Source organism: Pelobates fuscus, chromosome 2, assembly GCF_036172605.1.
Source record: "Pelobates fuscus isolate aPelFus1 chromosome 2, aPelFus1.pri, whole genome shotgun sequence".
NCBI classification, from domain to species: Eukaryota; Metazoa; Chordata; class Amphibia; order Anura; family Pelobatidae; genus Pelobates; species Pelobates fuscus.
The window spans coordinates 32,657,864-32,681,796 of NC_086318.1; positions in this window are offsets into that span (position 1 = coordinate 32,657,864).

Genomic DNA, 23,933 nt, shown 5'->3' on the forward strand with positions numbered 1-23,933 from the left:
CCAAATTAGGATGCAGATAATTAATACGTAGGTGTTGGAAACAAGATTATGAGTTGATGTGGAGCAGAATGCGAACCACTTAGATTTAGGATGGTTATATATTAAGTTGAGCCAATCTGGTTTACTTAACTTATGAAGGAGTGATAATCCAAATTGGTGATAGAGATTCCACAGAGAATCGAGGTTGCAGCAGGCAAGAGAATATCCAAAAAACAGTCCGAGGTCGTAGGAGAGGAGAAGGAGGGTAAATGATTAAACAGTCCGGGTCCGATACACAGTAGAAGTAAATATTCAGTTTGAAGTTCGCGGGAGCTTTCGAGTTGATCCAGCACTGTGGTGTTGACGCGGACTCTCTATGAACCCTGGGAACGACCACGTCATAGGAGGGGGAGTGGCCGCGCTCCGAGAACCCGGAAGTCCACGGTTAGCGAATGCCGGAAGGTCTGACAGAACCCCCCTCATAAGAAGCAGCCACCGGATGCTGTCAACGAGGTCTGGATGGGTAGCGAGCATGGTACGCGTTGATAAGTCGACGAGCATGCACCGCGGAGGACGACACCCATGAGTCTTCGTCAACTCCGTAGCCCTTCCACCGGACAAGATATTGTAAGGAACCTCGATGGATTCGTGAGTCGAGAATCCTCTGAACCTCGTATTCCTCTTCACCTTGTACCAGAATGGGATCAGGAGTGGTATGAACATCCCTCATAAAAGGGTCGGAGTGGTGAGGTTTAAGCAACGACACATGGAAGACTGGATGCAGTTTCATGGTAGGTGGAAGTTTCAATCTAACCACGTTTTCGTTGATGAGTGACAATATACGAAAAGGGCCAAGGAAGAGTGAACTTAGTTTCTTTGAGGGACGGTTGGTAACAATGTTTTTTGAAGAGAGCCATACTAGATCACCAACCTTGTAAGTAGGGGAAGGTCGTCTACCAGTATCGAAAAACTTTTTCTGAGCAGATGATGCATTTTTAAGGTTATCACGTAACCTGAGGAAGAGGGCAGACATGAACGAGTTATGGTTGGAGACGTATGGATTAGAAGAAGGAAGTCCTTGATCGGGGAATGAAGAAGGATGGAATCCAAAATTTGAGAAGAATGGAGTCATTTTGCTACTAGCGTGTACCGAGTTGTTGTATGAGAACTCTGCCATTGGTAACCACGTGATCCAATCATCTTGTAAATGAGAGCAATAACACCGCAAGTATTGTTCAAGACATTGGTTAACTCTCTCTGTTTGTCCGTTGGTTTGAGGATGATAGGCTGAAGATAATTTACGTTGAATGTTGAGGGAGGAACACATCTCATTCCAGAATTTGGAGGTGAACTGTGTTCCTCTGTCTGATATGATTTCTTCAGGAAGACCATGGAGTTTCACGATGTTGTTGATGAATACTTTTGCAAGTTCAGATGAAGAGGGTAATTTCTTAAAGGAATAAAATGGGACATCTTGGTGAAACGGTCTACCACCACCAGAATGGTGGTATGATGTTGCGAAGGAGGGAGTTCTACCAAGAAATCCATTGAGATGGACTGCCAAGGTCTTTCTGGAACAGGTAGGCTCAGTAATTGACCGAAGGGTGGATGATGGTCAGATTTTGATCTCAGACAGGTTGGGCAGTTTTTGACATAAGATTCTATGGTTCTGTCCTGGCGAGGCCACCAGTAATATCTTTTAGACAGCTCCAGTGTTTTTCTTGTACCAGGATGACCAGCCAGAGGGGAATCATGAATCAAGGAGAGTATTTTATTCCTAAGCAAGGGAGGAATGTATAACCTGTCTTTGAAGTAGTACAACCCGTCCTTTTTTGATAGATTGTCTTGTTTGGGAAGATCAAGATCTTCTTCTTTAAGATGTTTAATCTCATCAGTTAATGACGAAATAATACCTATGATTTTATGAGGTTGAGTTTCGTTTACAGGAAGATCTTGGTGAATTCTGGACAGGGCATCTGCCTTTTTATTTCTGGATCCAGGTCTGTAGATGATTTGAAAATTAAAACGGGAAAAGAAAAGATTCCAGCGTACTTGTCTGGCAGAGAGTGTTTTGTTGGAATGAAGATATTCAAGGTTCCTGTGGTCGGTATAAACAATTACAGGAGTGCGTGTGTCTTCAAGTATGTGACGCCAGTTTTCGAATGCAGCTTTAATACTTAATAATTCTTTTTCTCCTACAGGATAATTTCGTTCAGCAGGAGACAAAGATCGAGAAAAAAAAGCTACTGGATGGAGAGGATCTTGAGGCGTTTGGTGTTGAGAGAGGACAGCCCCGATAGCTGTATCAGAAGCATCCGTTTCCATGACGTAGAGAAAAGCAGGATTAGGTAGTTGAAGAATGGGAGCACTTGTGAATCTCCGTTTTAATTCATCAAAGGCTGCTTGAGCCTCTTCGTTCCAAGCAAAGGACCGTTTACTGCTATTGAGCAGGTTGAGGGGATGAGCAACCTTAGAGTAATTTTTAATGAACTTCCTATAGAAGTTGGCAAATCCCAAAAAACGTTGTAAGTCTTTAGTATTAGTAGGAGTAGACCAGTTGACAATGCAATCTATTTTGGAGGTATCCATACTTATTGAATGAGGGGAGATAACATATCCCAAAAAAGTGATTTCATTGACTTCAAATATACATTTTTCTGGTTTTGCGTATAATTTGTGTGTTCTTAATCTGGATAATACCCATCTCACGTGTTTTCTGTGTTCTTCAAGGTTGTTGGAGTAGATGAGAATATCATCTAAGTAAATGATGACACAAACGTCTAGGAGATCTCGGAAGATATCGTTAATGAAATGCTGAAAGGTTGCAGGGGCGTTACATAGCCCGAAGGGCATGACAAGATATTCGTAAAGACCATATCGGGTTCTGAACGCCGTTTTCCATTCATCATTGGCCTTGATTCTAACAAGGTTATATGCCCCACGAAGGTCAAGTTTAGTGTAGATGGTAGCTGTTCTTAATCTTTCAATCAACTCATTGATCAGGGGAAGAGGGTAACGATTCTTAATAGTTATTTTATTTAAAGACCTGTAATCGATGATGGGGCGTATAGTCTGGTCCTTGTTTCTCACAAAAAACATGCTGGAAGCGGCTGGTGAACAGGAAGGTCTAATGAACCCCTTCCGGAGGTTTTCATCTAGGTATTCCTTGAGGGTTTTTAGCTCTGATTCAGAGAGGGGATAAATATGTCCAAAAGGGATAGGAGCACCAGGAACAAGGTCAATCGGACAATCATAGGGTCGATGAGGAGGAAGTGTCTCTGCTTCCTTTTTACTGAACACATCAGCGAACTCCGAATAGCTGGAAGGTATAGTGGATTCCTTGGTAACATGCAAAATGGGGATGTGTTGTAGACATGTTTTCTGGCAATATGCAGAGTTAAACGTGAGAGAGAAAGGAGCCCAGGTAATAAGTGGGTTGTGAGTCCGTAACCAGTCTATCCCTAATATTATAGGATAAAGAGGAGAATTTATGACATCAAAAACAAGAAATTCAGAATGGACATAATTAGTAGTAGTCCTTAAAGGGACAGTTTCAAGGCGAATGGGCCCCGAGGAGATTAAGGAGCCATCAATAACTCTGACAGAGACGGAATTACGTTTTTGAACACAAGGAATTTTATTTTTTGTAACAAAGGATGAGTCCAGGAACACCCCATTAGCACCGGAATCAATAATGGCCTTAGTCGTAATTCTTTCTTTGTCCCACTGTAATATGAGAGAGACAGATGAGAAATGAGAGGTTGGTTTAGAAGGAAGTACACTCATTATAGTCGTGGTAGAACCATGCTTACCGCCTCTTGGACGTTTCAATAGGGGACAGTCTGGGACCACATGTTCTTGCGAAGCACAGTACATGCAGAGGTTCAGTTGTCTTCTTCTGGTTCTCTCTTCTGGAGTAAGAGGACTTCTCACAACCCCTATTTCCATAGGTTCAGCGGGAGTTATAGGTTTCTCCGGTGCCTTTGAAGAGGTGAAGGGTTTTTTCCATAGAGAGCTAGTGAGTGATTTCTCAGCTTTTCTTTCCCTAAGTCTTCTGTCGATACTGATTGACAGTTGAATAAGTGTATTTAGTGTAGTAGGTAGTTCAGTTCTGGAGAGCTCATCTTTGACAGCTTCAGATAACCCAATACGGAACTGGTTACGTAGAGTTATGTCATTCCACTGAGTTTCAGGTGCCCATCGTTTAAATTCAGCAATGTAATCTTCAACAGGCCGGTTTCTTTGCTGCAGTGTTCTAATGGTTAAATCTGCAGTCGCTTGTTTGTTTGGGTCTTCGTAAAGGAGAGACATGGCTTCAAAGAATTCATCCAGAGAATCCAATATGGGATCATCATTCTCAAGAAAGGAATGAGCCCAGGCCATGGGTTCACCTCTCAAAAATGAAATAACAGAACAGACTTTAGATCTTTCTGTGGGATATGATCGGGGTTTTAATGCAATCAACAACTTGCAAGAATTGATGAACTCTCGGTATTGGGACCTGTCTCCAGAGAATTTTTCGGGGTTGGAGACAGCAGGGTCACTAGCCGAGTGTGTAACTGTGTGAGGAGTATGGGTTTGCAAGTCCCTTACATAAGTAAGGATTCTTTCATTGGTGATCTGTAGATCTTGCATGCCTTGAGTGAGAGTATCCACCCTTTGGTTTAATCTGGTGATTTCAGAAGTGAGATCTGCTGTATCCATTAATTAGGCTGGATCAATCTGTAACGCTCAATTGTTGATAAGATGGAAACAACTGCAGATTTCTGAGTTTGATAATGTTTATTACTTTAAATAAAAAAGATGATCAATTTGAACTGTCTCTTTAATTCCTGGCAGGTTATAACCAGCAGCGGTGTTTGAAGTTGTTTTTAGGATAAGGTAAATTTAACACAACCAGCGAGAAGTTCCAAATTAGGATGCAGATAATTAATACGTAGGTGTTGGAAACAAGATTATGAGTTGATGTGGAGCAGAATGCGAACCACTTAGATTTAGGATGGTTATATATTAAGTTGAGCCAATCTGGTTTACTTAACTTATGAAGGAGTGATAATCCAAATTGGTGATAGAGATTCCACAGAGAATCGAGGTTGCAGCAGGCAAGAGAATATCCAAAAAACAGTCCGAGGTCGTAGGAGAGGAGAAGGAGGGTAAATGATTAAACAGTCCGGGTCCGATACACAGTAGAAGTAAATATTCAGTTTGAAGTTCGCGGGAGCTTTCGAGTTGATCCAGCACTGTGGTGTTGACGCGGACTCTCTATGAACCCTGGGAACGACCACGTCATAGGAGGGGGAGTGGCCGCGCTCCGAGAACCCGGAAGTCCACGGTTAGCGAATGCCGGAAGGTCTGACAATGTCATGGTGTTATTAAATGAATGCGAAGGGGGCAAGGGAGGTCTTGTGCACAAAAAAAAAAATGAGATCCACCATGCCTACAGTTATAGGGTTAACAGAATGACTAACTAACTAATCTGTGTGTCTTAACTATAAGCCTATAGGCTGCTTCCAGTATCAGGGATGTGGTCCCCTGCTGCTATCAGGAATATAGATGCAGTAAGGTCATAAAACCATGACCCAGAGCTATAAATGGATTATGAGTCAAGGACTACGTGTATTATGTAGAAGAAAATAGCCCTGACAATATGTACACCATAGATAAGAATCAAACTTTCGAACTCCCGTCCTTAAATGGGTGTGCTCAGACGATAAGGCGTCAGTGATGGAATGTTATGCACTTGTCTGAAGCTCTAAAATCTACACACAATCCAAGAAAGTGTACTGAACCTTGTTATGCCACTAGATGGCGACTGTAAATGAAAATTAAAGTTAACAAGGAAGGTGGCATAGCTTATCCTCCATCATCACCGGGACACCAGAATACATTTGTTATGTTAAAAGGACACTGGGAACCACAACTCAACTCTTTGTGTAGATCATGTGGTCACTATGTCCCCTGCACATAGTTGTTTAAAGTGACAGCGTTTTGAAAATCCCCTACAGCTTAAAGAACATACTTTCACAATCATTTTGCAATTTTTTTCAACTTACTACATTTGTGTCTGTGTATCTGTATGTGTGTCAGTGTTTGTATCTGTGTTTGTGTATCTGTATGCATGTCAGTGTTTGTATCTGTGTCTTTGCATTTGTATGTATGTCTGTGTTTGTATCTGTGTCTGTGTATTTGTATGTATGTCAGTGATTGTATCTGTGTATTTGCACGTTTGTGTCAATGTGTGTGTCTGTGTATCTGTATGTATGTTTGTATATCTCTATGTCTCTGTGTATATATGTATCAGTGTGTGTGGCAGTCTATATGTATATGTGTATACATCTCAGCATTCAAACAACACTACACACAAACACATCAATACATTAAAACAACGACACTACATACAAAAACACCCCTACATTCAAAAGCAAACACTATACACAAGTACACACTGCTTTCAAATGGCAATGGTACATGAAAACACAACTGCATTCATTGCCAACAGAACACACAAAAACACCCCTACATTTACACACACATACGCAAAAAACAACTTGCATTCAAACACAAAACACTGCTCAGTGCAAACTGCAACCCTGCACGGATGGGCAAATGGTAAATTCCCAGCTGCCAAAACATTATGGGATTTGTACGACGATGGGGATGTATCTTTTGACCACCCATCTGTGGACCTGCTATGGGGTAAGGGAGGAGTCCCAAAATAAACTCTTGCATCAGGGTCCTCTCTATGTTAGTCCCACCACTGCTGCAGACGTTTTTCTGAAGTACTCTGTCAACATTCCAACACACTTTCTCCTGCTGCTAATCAGCTGAAGCAAGGAGTTGTAAGGCTGCGGCCCACAGACTTCTATCCACACATTCAGCCTATTCTGTAAAAAGATTTTCATTAGTGAAGCACTGGTTGGCTTCGGCACCTCTAAGAACTCATGTTTCTTTAAAGTCTGATTAGTCTGATAAATATGCAAATTCATTTGTTTTAATCTCTTTGAAGTTGTTGTTTAGGACCTGGAACACAAATCTATTTTGCTTTAGAAAGCATTGAATTAAAGTGAATACGATCAATCACTAGAATAACACTTAATTATCTATCACAGGGCCAAAAGAATCAAATGTTTTATGAATTTTTATCAAGTGAAACATTAAAGGGATTATGCTGGAAGCCACCCCCATTTTACATAGGATGTAGAAAATGCATTAAATACATTCTCAAATAAATAAATAAATAAATACAATTAAAAAGAGACCTTTAAAGAGAAAATAACCCGTATTTGACTGAGACAATTCCTCATTCCCTCAGCTCAGTAAATGCTCTGGAGTTGGTTATTGGGATAAGGATCACAGCAGTGGTGCTAGATACAAAACACGCCAACGCTTGGTTTGGTAACTGGACTTATATATTACTGCTTTTATAATCTTTTTTTTTTTTTTTTTTTTTAATTCTTTATTTTTGTGTGTATGAGAGTGACAGACGTTTTGCATTGCCCCAACAGCAATGGCAAGATAATGAGCTTATCAATGCATGACAGTTATAAGGCATTTGATTGTACTACACATTTTTTGTTATGGTGATAAGGAGTACAGGCTAGGCAGAACATGTCTAGAGGAGATTCTAAGCAAAATCTTCTATTCTATGCATGCAAGTCTATAGACATGTAGGTATATAAAGATTGTAATGTAGATTGTAAAACATGCTATTGGTACTGGGTTAAAGCAGTGAGACAGCAAGGTTATACAAGGCTAATGATGGGTTCTGGCGTGGGCTCTAGGTTGTCAGATGGTAATGGACCACTGGCCTCCGGGGTGCCTCAAAATTGGAACAGTAAACAGTTGTCATTGGCAGGAGAGGAAAAGTATAGGGGGAAGAGGGAGATAAGAAAACATAGAAAATAAAGAAAGAAAAACGAAGCATTAATGACATAATTACACAATGGCATGCAGTGTGATAGTGTTAGTGAGGGAGCGCCAGTCCAAGATGAGACAACTCTGTGGTCTCCACCATGGGCGCAAAGCTTGTGCTGCGTCTGGGTCATCCGATACCCGCTTGTGGCATATGTGGAGCCTGTGCTTGAGCATTCCGGTGGTCGGTGTTGGCATAGCGATGCAGGGCTTCGTTTCGGCCCCAGGCTTGGATGAGTGCCTGCTGCATTTTCATGCTGATTCTGGTGTTCACTGGAGCCAGGCTCTTCCTTCTCCCTGGGTAAGTAGTGGGTTCAGATTTAATGCGCCTGTGTCGGCGGGTGATCCTCCGCTTCGGCGCCTGATGCTTGGGGGTTGTGCTCTGAGGGGTTTTCAGCCCAGGCGGACGAGCAGATAAGTGAGTGGGCGCAGGCTTGTGTGCTTTGCCTGGGGGAGGCCTGTTTACTCTCGGCTGCTCTGTGCTCTTAGGAGGGATTTCCCTCTCAGCCATGACGTTCTGCTCCCGCTCCCGGATCCTCAGCCAGAATCTCTGAAATATGTCATCCAGGCGCTGCAGAGTAGATTCCAGGCTGTGTTGATACTCTATGGAGGGATGTAAGTGCTGCGTGGTCGGCAAGCAGGTAGCCGCCATTTTGTGGCTTGGTGTATCAGGCTTTCCTCCGGGAGCCAGTCTGTGGCAGGAGACTGGAGCCGTGCTTGTTGCCCCAGTGTGTTCGGTATGGACCGGGATATCCCCCACCGGTCCAGAGGGGGGGGGGAGGGGTTGGATCGCCGCCGAGCTAGATGGGGGTTTTCAAGGTGAGGAGATCGGCCGCCTCTCCCCAGCCTTCTCCCAGTAGGCCGCAACGGCGTGGCTCAGGTCTCCAAGAGGTTACAGGCTAGATACCACTATCTGTGCGTATCTCACGAGCTCGGCTTCCCGGTAATGCCCTCCGGTGTCAGGGTACGTACGATTAATCGGGGTTATCACCCCAAAGAGTGCGGAAAGCCCGGGAGCTCGAGCCCCACACGTCTATCCTGCATGGGTGCCAGGCTCCGCCCCCTGCTTTTATAATCTTTTACCAGAGCCTCATTGTTTATAGTTTTTCTATACCTTTATTTGATGTGATATCTATATTTTTCTAGATAGGTTCTAATTTTTGTACAGGAAGGGGCAGCAGAACCTCGTCAAGAGCCATGCTATTTATTTTAATTTAAGGTGAATGCGTAGATGTAAAAACAAAAAAAATTAAATAAATGAAACCTTAGAAATGCATTGTATAGGAGAGTGATATACAGCATTGGGGTGGAGTATTGACAAATGTGTCGGTAGGACATGCTATAACTGTTGTTCCCTTGTTTCAACCCTCACCCTTTAAAACATATGGAAAATAAAGCCCCAGTAATTACTAAGGTTAATACTTCTGGGTGCACCAGTTCTTCAGTGAGAACCCTGGCTAGGCTCTTGCAGGAAATAATTTTTAGTTTGGGAGTCCATCCTCCCACCTCTGATAACAATTCAGCTTCAGTTAGTACTACTGGTGGCAATGCCAACTGAGCAAAAAAAAAGTTTGAAGACTTGAAACATAGGCCTGTACAGTGTGAGGAATCGATGTTACAATACAATTATATGATTGTGACATTTTGTCTTTCTTATTCTCTAATTCACCTAATACCTCAGTTATTACACAGTAATCTTTCTCACCGAGAGAGTCCTAATGAATACCTGACATTTTATTTATGTTTTTGTCATGAACCAACTTTAAAAAGTGCATTTGGGTCATTTATGCCCATTCAGGGTAGTCTTCACAGTAAGAAACACGAGTCATGTGATTACATTGCAGCAAGATGACTATGACAGTGACGATTCTCCTCGGTATGCCTTCCTGACTCCTGTCGGATAAGTAGAGCTGTGGATCCTTCTGGAAATTTTCACTAAGAAGCTCAAACGTGACAGAATTCTTATCACCCCATTAAACCTATCAAGATAATAAATGATTGGCAAAAATACCTGACCGACAAGCCCTTTGACATTCCAATGTCCGCTTGGTGAAGACAATTATTAATCTTTTATTGTATTTACACGTAGCAGCCCAACAATTACTTCTAAGCCCTTCTTTGATGCTTTAATTCTTTCAGGAATACACTGAAAGTCACCAAACTAAGACTATTTCATTAGGCTTCGTGAGTGACTGTTACCTATGGTGTGTCTTCTCTATTCTGTAGTAAATTGCTTGTTACTGGTTGGGTGGTAATCTAATCACAGTGGCCAGTAACCAGATAATCTAATATTCTAATGAATTCTCCTGCCAGGCCTATATTTATAGAAATTATAGCAATTAAAATAACTGAAATTATTAGACTCGTGAATGGCAAACATTTCCGTTTCTTCCAAATTGATTTGGTTAAAATTTTCACAACTTTACAGTTCTGAAGAATTGAATTCCAAAAAGTTTCAGTTTGATAAAAAAAAAAACATTTACATTTTCTGTGGATTAAGCCGGGGATGCCCTAAAATGAAGAGGAAAATGTGTCTATAGTGTCCCATTAACAATAACAAAAAAGACAACAAAACCTCTCGACTGTAAATTAGCGATTCAAAGTAGTTGGTGTTAACAGTGGCTACTAGACTTGTGCACCTGTAACATATTTAGATCCTTCTGCATTCATACGGCTTGGATTTTTAAAAAGTTTTCAATTATGAATAATTTCAATCAAATTTCCGATAGTAATTACCCCCAGGGTCCACTAATTTAAATGCAGATGGGTTTATGTTGGCTGGCTATCACCAATTTACCAATCCAAAACTTTTATTCTTATGTAGATGGAGAAGATGGGTGAGGAGAATGGAGGGGTTCAGGGGGAGAATAAGACACATGGAGGAGATGGGCAGAGAATGAGACACATGGGGGATAAGACACATGGAGGAGCTGGGTGAGGAGACTGAGACAGATGTAGGGACTGGGGTGGAATAAGACACATTAGGAGAAATGAGACACATGGGGGGATCCAGGACAATTTTCACACCAGGACCTATTGGTTTCTAGTTATGCCTCTGTGTTAGCGATTGTGTTATATCTGGAACAATAATGATTAAAGGGCACAATAACTTTAGAAATAAATGAGAAGACTTTACTTTGTAATATTTGGCATAGACTGACATTTGAGCCCATATAAAATGGGGTAAGTTAACTTAGCAATTGTAGAATACACAAGGATTATCACTCCAATTATTCTCAGAAAAACAGAATACAGAACTATATATACACAATATTTATACATGAATAGTGATGTCGCGAACATAAAATTTTCGGTTCGCGAATGGCGAACGCGAACTTCCGCAAATGTTCGCAAACGGGCGAACCGGGCGAACCGCCATAGACTTCAATGGGCAGGCAAATTTTAAAACCCACAGGGACTCTTTATGGCCACAATAGTGATGGAAAAGTTGTTTCAAGGGGACTAACACCTGGACTGTGGCATGCCGGAGGGGGATCCATGGCAAAACTCCCATGGAAAATTACATAGTTGATGCAGAGTCTGGTTTTAATCCATAAAGGGCATACATCACCTAACATTCCTAAATTGTTTGGAATGATGTTGTATCGATCAGGTAGTGTAAGGGTTACGCCTGCTTCACAGTGACAGACCAAACTCCCCGTTTAACGCACCACAAACAACCGCAAACAGTCCATTTGCACAACCGCAAACTCCCCATTTGCACAAGGTTGGATACCAAGCTAGCCATGTCCCATTCCTTGTCCTCACTGATGTCATTGAAGGTCTCTTCCTCCACCCAGCCACGTACAACACCAAGGGTCCCCGAAAGGTGACAACAAGCCCCCTGGGACGCCTGCTGTGTTTGGTCTTCCACCTCCTCAAAGCCACCTTCCTCCTCTGACTCCTCTTCTTCAGACTCCTCTCTCTGCATTGCCTCTCTCTGCGTTATTATAAGGTGTGTTAAGTAGTACTATTCCTATCAGTTTAATCCCTGTTACGTCCCCTATCAGGGGACGTGTATATAAGGCATCAATTTTAGGAAGCGGGAGATGGAAAAACATGCTTGGTCGGTCCTCCTACTTCAAATTTGGGGCACTGCGCATGCAATCTAATGTGCCACCAGATAGGAGTGGTGTGTTAAGTAGTACTATTCCTATCAGTTTAATCCCTGTTACGTCCCCTATCAGGGGACGTGTATATAAGGCATCGATTTTAGGAAGCGGGAGATGGAAAAACATGCTTGGTCGGTCCTCCTACTTCAAATTTGGGACACTGCGCTTGCAATCTAATGTGCCACCAGATAGGAGTGGTGTGTTAAGTAGTACTATTCTTATCAGTTTAATCCCTGTTACGTCCCCTATCAGAGGACGTGTATATAAGGCATTGATTTTAGGAAGCGGGAGATGGAAAAACATGCTTGGTCGGTCCTCCTACTTCAAATTTGGGGCACTGCGCGTGCAATCTAATGTGCCACCAGATAGGAGTGGTGTGTTAAGTAGTACTATTCTTATCAGTTTAATCCCTGTATATAAGGCATTGATTTTAGGAAGCGGGAGATGGAAAAACATGCTTGGTCGGTCCTCCTACTTCAAATTTCGTTTTACTACTACTTCACATGGTGTGTGTGTGTGTGTCTGTCTGTGACATGGTGTATGTCTGTGTCATGGTGTGTGTGTGTGTGTGTCTGTCTGTCTGTGTCATGGTGTGTGTGTCTGTCTGTGTCATGGTGTCTGTCTGTCATGGTGTGTGTGTGTGTGTGTCTGTCTGTCATGGTGTGTGTGTGTCTGTGTCATGGTGTGTGTGTGTGTCTGTCTGTGTCATGGTGCATGTGTGTGTCTGGCTGTGTCATGGTGTGTGTGTGTGTGTGTGTCTGTCTGTCTGTCATGGTGTGTGTATGTGTATGTCTGTGTCATGGTGTGTCTGTCCGTCATGGTGTGTGTGTCTGTGTCATGGTGTGTGTGTCATGGTATATGTGTTTGTGTCTGTCTGTGTGGGTCTGTCTGTGTCATGGTCTGTCATGGTGTGTGTGTGTTTCTGTGTTTTTGCTCACCTTTTTTTTTCCCCATGCAGCGAGCTGGTCTCCCCTCGACTGGCCCTGCCTCTATGGCTGAGATCATCAAGCTTGATGATCTCAGCCAATCCAATGCTTTGCCATTGGATTGGCTGCAAAACGTTACACCAATCAGCCTCTCCTCATAGAGATGCATTGAATCAATGTATCTCTATGGGGAACGTTCAGCACTAGTGATGTCCCGAACGGTTCGCCGGCGAATAGTTCCTGGCGAACATAGCATGTTCGTGTTCGCCACCGCGGGCGAACACATGCGATGTTCGGTCCGCCCCTATTCTTTATCATTGAGTAAACTTTGACCCTGTACCTCACAGTCAGCAGACACATTCCAGCCAATCAGCAGCACACCCTCCCTAGCAGACCCACCCACCTACTGGACAGCATCCATTTTAGATACATTAGGAAGCTGCAACCATTTTATTTTATTTATTTATTTATTTATTTTAGTGCATATAACTGTTACAAGCAGATACTCCCCCCAGACACTCTGTATTACTGCAGATACTCCCCCCAGACACTCTATGTTACTGCAGATACTCCCTCCAGACACTCTGTATTACTGCAGATACTCCCTCCAGACACTTTGACCCTGTACCTCACAGTCAGCAGACACATTCCAGCCAATCAGCAGCACACCCTACCTAGCAGACCCTCCCACCTTCTGGACAGCATCCATTTTAGATACATTAGGAAGCTGCAACCATTTCATTTTATTTTTTCAATTTTTTTTTTTTAGTGCATATAACTGTTACAAGCAGATACTCCCCCAGACACTCTGTATTACTGCAGATACTCCCTCCAGACACCCTGTGTTACTGCAGATACTCGATCCAGACACCATGTGTCACTGCAGATACTCCCTCCAGACACTCTGTGTTACTGCAGATACTCGATCCAGACACCCTGTGTTACTGCAGATACTACCTCCATACACCCTGTGTTACTGCAGATACTCCCTCCAGACACTCTGTGTTACTGCAGATACTCCCTCCAGACACTCTGTGTTACTGCAGATACTCCCTCCAGGCACCCTGTGCTACTGCAGATACTCCCTCCAGGCACCCTGTGTTACTGCAGATACTCCCTCCAGATACCCTGTGTTACTGCAGATACTCCCTTCAGACACTCTGTGTTACTGCAGATACTCCCTCCAGACACTCTGTGTTACTGCAGATACTCCCTCCAGACACCCTGTGTTACTGCATATGCTCCCTCCAGACACTCTGTGTTACTGCAGATACTCCCTCCAGACACTCTGTGTTACTGCAGATACTCCCTCCAGACACCCTGTGTTACTGCAGATACTCCCTCCAGATACCCTGTGTTACTGCAGATACTCCCTCCAGACACTCTGTATTACTGCAGATACTCCCCCAGACACTCTGTGTTACTGCAGATACTCCCCCCAGACACTGTTACTACAGATACTCCCTCCAGACACCCTGTGTTACTGCAGATACTCCCTCCAGACACCCTGTGTTACTGCAGATACTCCCTCCAGACACTCTGTGTTACTGCAGATACTCCCCCCAGACACCCTGTGTTTCTGCAGATACTCCCTCCAGACACCCTGTGTTACTGCAGATACTCCCTCCAGATACCCTGTGTTACTGCAGATACTCCCTCCAGACACCCTGTGTTACTGCAGATACTCCCTCCAGACACCCTGTGTTACTGCAGATACTCCCTCCAGACACTCTGTGTTACTGCAGATACTCCCTCCAGGCACCCTGTGTTACTGCAGATACTCCCTCCAGACACTCTGTGTTACTGCAGATACTCCCTCCAGACACTCTGTGTTACTGCAGATGCTCCCTCCAGACACTCTGTGTTACTGCAAATACTCGATCCAGACACCCTGTCTTACTGCAGATACTCCCTCCAGACACTCTGTGTTACTGCAGATACTCGATCCAGACACCCTGTGTTACTGCAGATACTACCTCCAGACACCCTGTGTTACTGCAGATACTCCCTCCAGACACTCTGTGTTACTGCAGATACTCCTTCCAGACACTCTGTGTTACTGCAGATACTCCCTCCAGACACCCTGTGTTACTGCAGATACTCCCTCCAGACACCCTGTGTTACTGCAGATACTCCCTCCAGATACCCTGTGTTACTGCAGATACTCCCTCCAGACACTCTGTGTTACTGCAGATACTCCCTCCAGACATTCTGTGTTACTGCAGATACTCCCTCCAGACACTCTGTGTTACTGCAGATACTCCCCCCAGACACTGACAGAGAGCAGAATAGGGACTGTTCCCCCTACATAGGGTCACTTGGCAGATATGGATTGACACCTATCCTAAGGATCCCTGATACACACTGACCGAGCAGAATAGGGACTGTTCCCCCTACATAGGGCCACTTGGCAGATATGGATTGACACCTGTCCTCAGGGACCCTGATACACACTGGGGGGGGCACCTAGTGTCCTCCCCCCGGCCCCCACCCCTGCGCGGTGGGTGGGGGCCATAAATCAAAATGGGGGTAGGACCTACTGTCCTCCCCCCACCCCCACCCCTGCACGGTGGGTGGGGCCATAAAAATAATGAGGGGGGGACCTACTGTCCTCCCCCCGGCCCCCACCCCTGAGCGGTGGGTGGGGGCCCTAAAAAAAATAAGGGGGGGCCTACTGTCCCCCACCAGCCCCCACCCCTGAGTGGTGGGTGGGGGCCCTAAATAAAAATCCCCCCCCCCCAATCAAAGGTGACTTGGGGGTCCCCAAGCCCCTAGTCACCCACTCCCCCACCCAAAAATAAGTTACCCCCTACTTACCCCCCTCACCCTAAAAAATAGTGAGGGGGGAATAAAATAACTAACCTGTAACGAAAAATTCAACTTACCATTTGACGTCTTCTTTTTTCTAAAATCTTCTTTTTTCAGCCCCAAAAAGGCCAAATAAAAAGCCATAAGAACCGACGCAATTTAAAAAAAAAAAAAAAAAACGAGCGCAAAAAAAATAATCCATCTTCACCCATGGAGGGCTCCGTGCAGACTTAGCTCTGCAGGGCGGGGGAAGGCTTATAAAGCCTTGCCACGTCCTGCAATTAGGCTAAGAACACTCTGATTGGCTGGTTTAAGCCAATCAGAGTGCTCTTTGTCATTTTACACAGCGTGGGAAAATTCTAAAGAACTTTCCCACGCTGTGTAAAATGACACAGAGCACTCTGATTGGTTAGATTCCAAGCCCACCAATCAGAGTGCTCTTTGTCATTTTACACAGCATGGGAAAATTCCAAAGAACTTTCCCACGCTGTGTAAAATGACACAGAACACTCTGATTGGTTAGATTCCAAGCCCACCAATCAGAGTGCGCTTTGTCATTTTACACAGCGTGGGAAAATTCCAAAGAACTTTCCCACGTTGTGTAAAATGACACAGAACACTCTGATTGGTTAGATTCCAAGCCCACCAATCAGAGTTCTCTTTGTCATTTTTGCACAGCGTGGGAAAATTCCAAAGAACTTTCCCACGCTGTGTAAAATGACACAGAGCACTGTGATTGGTGGGCTTGGAATCTAACCAATCAGAGTGCTCTGTGTCATTTTACACAGCGTGGGAAAGTTTTTTGGAATTTTCCCACACTCTGTAAAATGACAAAGAGCATGTTATATGTCAGGTGTCAATCCATATCTATTGTGATTTAGGAATGTTAGGTGATTTATGCCCTTTATGGATTAAAACCAGACTCTGCATCAACTGTGTAATTTTCCATGGGAGTTTTGCCATGGATCCCCCTCCGGCATGCCACAGTCCAGGTGTTAGTCCCCTTGAAAAAAAATTTCCATCACTATTGTGGCCATAAAGAGTCCCTGTGGGTTTTAAAATTCGCCTGCCCATTGAAATCTATGGCGGTTCACCCGTTTCGCGAACATTTGCGGAAGTTCGCGTTCGCTGTTCGAGAACCGAAAATGTTATGTTCGCGACATCACTCTTCAGCACCTACAGAGTGTGGAGACCCTGAATGTAGGTGCACTGGAAGCACCTCTAGTGACCGTCTGAGTGACTGTCACTAGCGGTGTCACTTTGAGGCAATGTAAACACTGCCTTTTCTCTGAAAAGTCAGTGTTTACGTTGAAAAGCCTGTAGGGACATGCATATATATATATTACTCAATCATCTGTCATGGCAAGACATAGCCTTACATGTTACACGCGACAATATATGGCGCAGTGACTTATGGGGCTGGCATACATTTTTTATCCAGGGCTGCTTTGTATCCCCAGTCTGGCCCTGAATGCAAGCTATTGTGACACCAGTGAGTGAAACTGACTGCTATTATATTACAGTCCAAAAAGTTTAGTTTTTTTTTTTTAAATGCAAGCTATTGGGACACCAGATATGAGTGAGTGTTGGCACTGGGCAGGCCCTGAAACGCACACTAGTGAAGGAAACTGACTGCTTTTATATTACAGTCCAAAAAGTTACGTTTTTTTTTTAAATGCAAGCTATTGGGACACCAGATATGAGTGGTGGCACTGGGCAAGTGGGCACAGTATACACTGTGAGCCTGACACACACGCTGGCAGACAACTAACTGCTATTTTAAATGTACACTACTGTTACACCAGATATGAGTTGCACTGGTGTGACACTGTGCCCTGGCAGGCCCTGAAACACACACTCGTGAAGGAAACTGACTGCTATTATATTACAGTCCCAAAAGTTTTTTTTTGTTAAATGCAAGCTATTGTGACACCAGTGAGTGAGTTGTGGCACTGGGCAGGCCCTGAAATGCACACTAGTGAAGGAAACTGACTGCTATTATATTACAGTCCAAAAAGTTTTTTTCTTTGTTAAATGCAAGCTATTGTGACACCAGATATGAGTGGTTGCACTGGGCGAGTGGGCACAGTATACGCTGTGAGCCTGACACACACGCTGGCAGACAACTAACTGCTATTCAATCTATTACAGTCAAAGTTGTATTTTTTTTTTTTTTTAAATGTACACTACTGTTACACCAGATATGAGTTGCACTGGTGTGACACTGTGCCCTGGCAGGCCCTGAAACTCACACTCGTGAAGGAAACTGACTGCTATTATATTACAGTCCAAAAAGTTTTTTTTTTGTTAAATGCAAGCTATTGTGACACCAGTGAGTGAGTGGTGGCACTGGGCAGGCCCTGAAACGCACACTAGTGAAGGAAACTGACTGCTATTATATTACAGTCAAAAAAGTTTTTTTTGTTTAAATGCAAAGTTTTTTTTGTTTTTTTGTTTAAATGCAAGCTATTGTGACACCAGTGAGTGAGTGGTGGCACTGGGCAAGTGGGCACAGTATATGGTGTGAGCCTGACACACAGGCTGGCTGGCAGGCAGGCAACTGCAATTACATTACACAGAGAAAAAAAAAGCAGACTGATGTTCCACCCCTAAAAATGACTTTTTGGGGTGCTGTCCTTACAGCTGAGATCAGATGAGTCCTACACTAGCCTAGCTATCAATTTCCCTATCAAATCAGCAGCAGCTACACTGTCCCTACTCTCACTAAGAATGCAGCTTCACAATGAATGTAAAATGGATGCTGTCCAGGAGGTGGGAGGGTCTGGGAGGGAGGGTCTGCTGCTGATTGGCTGGAATGTGTCTGCTGACTGTGAAGTACAGGCCAGGGTCAAAGTTTTCTCAATGATGACGAATAGGGGGCGAACCGAACAGCGCATGTGTTCGCCATCCGTGGCGAACGCGAACAAGCTATGTTCGCCAGGAACTATTCGCCAGCGAACAGTTCGGGACATCACTATACAGGAATCTTCTTTAAAGCACTTTAAGACAGCTCGTCTTCTTGCTGCAGAGATTAAGCAAGCGTACTACTTAAAAGATTAGAGGTTTAGCACAAGAACCAGCAAGAGGTATACGTGGTCACATGGGAGCAGAACATCATATCTTGGGTAATTCGGAGTGAAAACTGAAGGGTAAATGGTGGGCAATGTCTGGTTTGAAAGAGTAACAGTTCAGTAGTTGAAGGGAGGACTGTTACTCTTTTTAGCCCCCCTGTGACAGGCTTAACACAGAGGGCACAGTCACAATCACAACTTTAGCGATCTCTGTTGTGCCATCACTGCCCCCAGTGTAGAGTTTCCTCTGGTAAATGTATAGTGAACTAACGTAAAATTTATATATTTGCTGATATATTGTAAGCACAGATTGCATGAGGACATTGAACGTACAATTCTTGGAGCTTTTATATGAGAAGCATTTAGTTGGCGCATCGTGCATGCGCATTAATTCCACAATGCTTCTCTGTCAATATTGCAACCTGTAATCTGTCTGAGTAAGTAAATGGTGACATTTAAAGAATTTCTTTGAAATCTGAAATCTAAAAGCCCCCACTGACACACTAGGGTAAAACATAATATGTGTTTATCTCCCATTATGGTGTCCATTTAAGATAATCACGTTGGGTAAAGTAGCGTTTTATTTATCAAATTGGGCATCTGTATTGTGTTGCCCACCAAGGTGAAAAGTAGTCAGCCCTACCCTGACTGTCACATTCTCTTAAAATGCTTGACCTCACCCCATTATAATTTCCCCCAGTTTTCAGTCCTTTGAAAAAGTCCCTAAAGATCCACTTCTTAGTGTAAATATAAACATTAACAATGACTCCCTTTCCTTAAAACAAACAGCTTACCCTCAGATCACACATTGTGCATTGATCAAACACTACCACAGATGCGTTCTCTACAGGTAACTATTGTGCAGCTAGATCAGGCTTGTTACCTGACAATCTATCATTCTTTGTGGATACATAACATTTCTCAGAACGTGTCATTACACCCCACTTACAGTAAGAACAGACTCTTGTTTGAGCAGTTATCTTGTCAATTTGCATTTGACTAATGTGTATGTCACGTACTTAAATGTTTCTCTTATCCATTATTCATTTCTATGGGAAATGCTGTCAGTTTATAAATACGCGACAACATTAAAGGGGTCCATTTCACAAACCTTTGTTTAGTCTTGGTGCCTTTTTTAATATCCTTTCCAGTTATAGAATGTTGCACATGCAACACGTTTTTTGGTCTTAACAAATACATGCAGCTAAATTGCTGGTTGACACAGGTTGTAATTCATGCCATGGTGGATTCTGAAAGAACTCAGTAAACAAGTTGGTTGGCTGAGAATCATGGAAGTTACAGTCCACGGCATGGTGAAGGCAGGCATCCTCTAAATTTAGTCCCACACAATGCCGTCCCAATAACAGTTTTGTCCACTTACAAGATGGACTTCTACAGCAGGAATAGGGAACCTTCGGCACTCCAAATGTTGGGGACTTCATAATGCTCTTACACCCATAATGCTTGCAGAGCATCATGGGAGGTGTAGTCCAAGACATCTGGAGTTCCGAAGGTTGCCTATGCTTGTTCTAGAGTGTTGTTTTCTGACAAACCTAGCTAGTAATTAAGAGTTATATCATACAGTGCAGATGGTAGTTTAGATCTCCTGTAATGCTTTGGTAACTTTGAACAACTAGGAGCAGCAGTCGACCATTCTAGTTGGCCGTTGAAATTAACTTAAGCTTCCATTTGGTTAGAGAATGGCAAAACGGTCTCGTGGCTTTGTTCCCTCACAAGTTAAACTAGATACAGGGGTCAGACCTACCAACATCGAGTCTCCTCTTTCCTGTTTCTCTTCCTCTTGTGTTCTTTTACACCAATTCCTCCTAGATTGTAAGCTTGTCTAGCAGGTCCCTCTTCATCTCGTACTTGAGGTGATCTCGATTTGTCTCTTAGTTAATGGCTGTTTTATTTCCCCTTTTTATTATTGGAAAGCTTTCCAGGATTTGTTACATTTTTGACGGTAAAAGTAGTTTTAATATAAATCAATTAGCAAAACAAGTGTGGTTACGGGGTTAGTTTAAGTTTAGATAAGGGGCTGGACACAACCAGACATGGAAAACCCACTTGGTAAATACTTGAACAGTACGCAATCATTGTGCTGTGGTTATACACTTAGGGTGGTACACTTACATACTTAGCAAAGACGATGACTTACTAGCAAAAGCAGAGACCAATACATATAACACATCCCCAGGAATTACTTGAGAACCAAAGAATATCTATATGTTCCTTTACTGGTTAAACACTATGCTACTGTTTTTATTATTATATAACACACATTCTAACAATATTGCTGTTGTTTTGAATACTATAGCAAATGAAGAATGCAATGTTTAAAAATGGATTGTACTCTTATAGCTTACCTGTCGAAATAGTTAATTAAAATGTAGAGTGAAAATATCAAAGGTTAGGGACACAGGTGTGACCGCTATGTAAGGGTACAAAACAAAAATAGTACTATGGCGTTTTACAATCCAGCTCGGTAATAATAATAAATAACCTTGATGTCATATCAAAGTCCAAAGCTAGGCAATATACTACGTAAAACACAGGACTAATCATCTTTGTGCTATTTTCACAACAACATTTAAAAAGTGCAGGGATAAAAAATGCATGTTGTTGAAATTGATTAAAAGGATTTCATTCCAGCCCTAGATAAGGGCCATCAAATCACCGCAGCCATAACTTTAATCATATAAAGTTTTATTGACTCCAACTAACCCACATGCCACACACATCACGCATAGTCACACACACGCAGTCACAAAACATACATCGCAGACAGTCACATCACACAGTCACTAAAACAAAACTCGCACAGCCATCCCTACACACAATACACACCCAACGTCACGCCCAACAAATATTCATTCCAAAACACAAAACACACACACACTGTCAGCCCACACATATGCAGCCTCACCAGACATACAGGAAGAAACACACATCCTCTCCATAGACAAGTTTAACACACTGTCATGATCTTGAGCAGGTCAGAAAGGAGACTTATGCCAGGATTGACTTGCAGGTACTTTATGTGTGCTCTTATTCATAGTATGAACAGGATATCCTATAATAGAAATAGAGAGAGAAAACAGAAATAAAGGGGCCCTAAATAGATTATAAACAGGAATGAAAGTCAATAATAAGAAAACCTATAGATAAAAGTGGTTAAAATAGGACAAATAAAACAGAACACATAGATTGCAGGATTACAGGAAAAGGAGAAATTTAATTAATCAGTCCCCAATTAGAATGAGTATTGATCAAGCAGAAAAATAACACCATAAAATATTACTTTGAGACAGAGTCCAGGTTGGTGTTATGCAGGTAGGTGTGGACCAGACACGTTGTATGGATCAGGCTGGTAGAAGTCAGGTGGGTAAGATAAAGTGAAGTTCAGGCTGGTATTGAGCAGGGTTGTAAGGAAGCAGGATTGAGGAGTAGTTCAGGCTGGTATTGAGCAGGGTTGGAAGGAAGCAGGATTGAGGAGTAGTTCAGGCTGGTATTGAGCAAGGTTGGAAGTAACAGGATTGAGGAGTAGTTCAGGCTGGTATTGAGCATTTTTTGTAGTAAGCGGGATTGAGGAGTAGTTCAGGCTGGTATTGAGAAGGTTTGGAAGTAAGCAGGATTGAGGAGTAGTTCAGGCTGGTATTGTGCAGGGTTGGAAGAAGGATTGAGGAGTAATTTAGGCTGATTTTGAGCAGGGTTGGAAGTAACAGGATCGAGGAGTAGTTCAGTCTTGGATTGTGCAGGGTTGGAAGAAGGATTGAGGAGTAATTTAGGCTGGTATTGAGCAGGGTTGGAAGTAACAGGATTGAGGAGTAGTTCAGGCTGGTATTGAGTAGGGTTGGAAGTAACAGGATTGAGGAGTAGTTCAGGCTGATATTGAGCATTTTTTGTAGTAAGCAGGATTGAGGAATAGTTCAGGCTGGTATTGAGAAGGTTTGGAAGTAAGCAGGATTGAGGAGTAGTTCAGGCTGGTATTGAGCAGGGTTCAAAGTAAGCAGGATTGAGGAGTAGTTCAGGCTGGTATTGAGCAGGGTTGGAAGTAAGCAGGATTGAGGAGTAGTTCAGGCTGGTATTGAGCAGGGTTGAAAGTAAGCAGGATTGAGGAGTAGTTCAGGCTGGTATTGAGCAGGGTTGAAAGTAAGCAGGATTGAGGAGTAGTTCAGGCTGGTATTGAGCAGGGTCGAAAGTAAGCAGGATTGAGGAGTAGTTCAGGCTGGTATTGAGCAGGGTTGGAAGGTAGCAGGATTGAAGCAAAGAAGGTAAGGATCTGAAGTGTTTCAGGATGAGCATCAACTTCAATGTAAAGGCGCTGTGGTGAGTTGGTTGTAGCCTTTTGTAGGTTGCTCAATTAGTCCAGGCAGGTGAGGATTATAAGATAAGTTTACAGAACTAGAGGCAAGGGAGGCCACTAGCGGTCAAACATAATCAGTGCAGGAACTTGCTTTTAAAGGATCAGAATAAACGGAACAAAAAGTCTTGTTTGTCAGGATAGGATCCTGACACACACACATGTTGCAACCTCAAACACTCAATCTTCAACACACACATATTGCAACAACAGCACAAAGTTAGCTAGTATGACATAGACATATGTAGAGGTAAAATACCAGTAGAAAGAAATAAAGTTGATTGGAAAAATGTCTAGTGTGGCATAAATCCTTGAAGCAGCCCTGATTAGGACATTACACTGCTCTGTGTGACAGACATTGGCCAGGGTTAAATGGGTAAAATTAAAGATACATTAAAGGATCACTATAGTGTCAGGAAAACATAACGGTTTTCCTGACACTATAGTGCTCTGAGGGTGCCCCCACCCTCAGGGTCCCCCTCCCGTGGCGCTGAAGGGATTAGAACCCCATCAGCAGCTTACCTTATTCCAGCGCCGGGCTCCCTCGGCACTGGTGACCTCTCCTCCCCCGTCCGACGTTAGCGGATCCGAATGCGCAAGCGTGGCAAGTGCCGCGCGCGCATTCAAACTGTCAATAGGAAAGCATTTCTCAATGCTTTCCTAAGTACGCTCTGCGCGATGGAGGCATAATATGTGTCCCTTTAAATAAATGTTTTATTTTATGTCTGGTTTTGATTAGCTCTTAATAAATTATGCTGGAGGT